Source organism: Rhagoletis pomonella, unplaced genomic scaffold (assembly GCF_013731165.1).
Source record: "Rhagoletis pomonella isolate Grant_MI unplaced genomic scaffold, Rhpom_1.0 Rhpom_scaffold_00016, whole genome shotgun sequence".
NCBI lineage: Eukaryota > Metazoa > Arthropoda > Insecta > Diptera > Tephritidae > Rhagoletis > Rhagoletis pomonella.
The window spans coordinates 3,171,650-3,174,220 of NW_023458570.1; the positions used below are offsets into that span (position 1 = coordinate 3,171,650).

General features: G+C 34.9%; 1 protein-coding gene across 1 annotated transcript in view; it reads left to right on the forward strand.

Moving 5' to 3' along the window:
• The window catches only part of LOC118749426 (neural-cadherin-like), a 409,803-nt gene that overhangs the window by 184,708 nt on the left and 222,524 nt on the right, over positions 1-2,571 (forward strand). The window lies entirely within an intron of this gene.

A 2,571-nucleotide genomic window follows, 5' to 3' on the forward strand; every position in this document is an offset into this window, starting at 1 on the left:
TTCAAAAGTAATTAGCTACAAGTTAGTTGACATCTAATGCAGAGGAAACCAGATCTCACTGTTTTGCGGTCATCGCCCTTCAAAAGTAGTTACGGCCAAAGGAAACAGTTAATAAATAGTTACTACAAGTCGACTGCTAGTTAGTTAATAGTTAGCTACAAACTAGTCCCATTTCCTGCAGGGTAGGGTGGTTCTCCTTGGCTGCTTTTAATGATGGTACAAATTGTTGGCGGCGACATTAATACAGTGTAAGAAAATTCCTTTTCTATAATTGTTTCCTTATATAAAGAGTTTCTTTTCAACCTTAGACTTTCCGAATTCGTTCAAAATATGCTCATTTAAAAACAATGGCCCGTAGTTATAGTCGAAAGTTAAAACCTCTTCTAGTTAAAATTAATCTTTAAGTTTAGAGCAGGCTTTAAGTTTTAGTCAGTTATAGACATGTTGGAGGCAGGTTTTTGCTAGATTTACATAAAACAGGGCCATTAATATAAACTGAAAAAAGTAACTAATCGCATTTGGAAAACTTTGTTATTTTAGCAAGTTCACCCTGTGTCAACTGACTCTTATAAATAATTTTGGAAATGGCGCAGCAAACTGTAAGTAAATAACTAATTTTTGTAAAATATAATTTATTAACGTAAATAATTAAATTTTTATAGGAAGTGAGAATAATTCGTGAAGTTCATTGGACTGCTGCTGAAAAGACCTGCTTGCGGTCCTCCTCTTTCATTTGAAAAGGATCTTGGCGTTCCTTGTATGTTTTCCTATTTCTGGTTGCGATTGTATCATCCAAAATCGCAAATTCTCGAAATATCCTTTGATTGGGAAGCATATTCTTCAAATTAAGACCACTTTTCTATTTTCTCCGCAAATTTCGATAGGAAAACGTCTACTTAGAACTACGCTTTTAAGATTTTAAAACCTCGTCAACCTCATTTTAAATTTAAAACGCCGTTTTAAAGTTAAATGGTCTTTTAAGTTGACTATGACAGTGTTAAAAGGGTGTTTATCTTAATATACGATTTTAAATGTTAAAACCTGCCTCTAGCTTGTCTATAACTACGGGCCAATCATTTCAGTGTTCCTGCGGGGTTTTTAGACATGGCTGCAATCCACTGTTTCTTCGATTCAATAGTGTTCGCTTTATTTTTGGAAGCGAAACATGTTTTGCAAGTTCTGGATCATTTATACATTCTCTATCAAATATTTGCATAGTGAAATTGTTTTTGAATCTATGTCACGATTGCGTTATCAGGAATCTGAAATATTGTGGGACAGATACCTAATTCTGGTCAAAGAGTAGCATATCATCGTTTAAAGCACAAAACTGCGTATGAAGCTAATGCAAAATCGCATAAGTGAGGTTGCATAAATTATTTTCGAGAGAGTAAAAACACTCATATTTCAAAATGGTTATCTTTTTTTATAAAGCAATCGCATTTCTGGATAGTATATTTCAGGACGTATGGTAAGGCTTGAGCCAAGAGCTTGTGTGAGCAAATCCAATTTTTGGCAAAAAAATGTCAGTCCCACGGTTTTGCAGAAGGACGATACGCGGTTTTGTACTTTAAACGACGATATGTATGTAGTATGTGAGTTTCGTTGAAAAATAAAAGCATGTTCCAGCAACCCGACTGAAATTGATTTGGAAAGCATTTGTATAATGTCGTATGCTGGCCGTTAAGTTAGATAAGTGGCTTTTTGCAGTTTCTTAATGAATTCGTTTAGTTTGCCGAACATTCCTCGAGGTTTTCAAAGAATTTATCGCAGAATGGCTCTTTTTGTACATAGAAGTCCATCTGTAGAGACTCAATTTTCTTTTGCTCATATCGCCAATCTCGTGGGAGGTATAATAACTCTCAGAAAAACTGTCGCGATTTTATTTAATTTTTCTGTATTTCCTTTGAAATTTCTGTATATTCCGGCATTTGTATTGATTTTGGGTTATGTTATGTTCACACAAGAACAGCGGCAAAGTCGACAGAGAACATCGAAAATCCAGACAAATCCTCGATTTTCTTTTCTCCTTTGCCAACAGTACTTAACTCTGCAATAAAGTACATCAGGGTATTCTACTAAAAGGAAGTGTGAGCGCCTTGCATCCCAATATTTTAATATGCTATAAACCAGTTGTTCGGGACGGGGTGATTTGGGGGCCGGGAATTCCTCTTGAATTCCGCGGCAAACGAGGGTCGAGGAGGTGCCGAATCCCTGAAGTCCTTCGAGGATTGAATTTAACACACTTAAATTCGCTCAATAAAATTAAATAAAAACACTTCACTTTTTACTCGTATATATGTATATATATATGTAAGCGCCTAACGGCTAAAGACTACTTCAAATGAATACATACTCAGATAGTACATATATAAATACCTCGTATATGCGGAATCCAATACCACGTCATGGATGTACAATAAAAAAAGGGATTTGGTAATTATTTTTCCATTACAGCTTACTTTATTAATTTAAGTTAAGATTATTAATAATAATCTTATAGCAAGTTCAAGGGAAATACCACTCCGCAGTTTTGAAAAAATCGGGTTTTCGCGCTTTTGTAAAATTTAT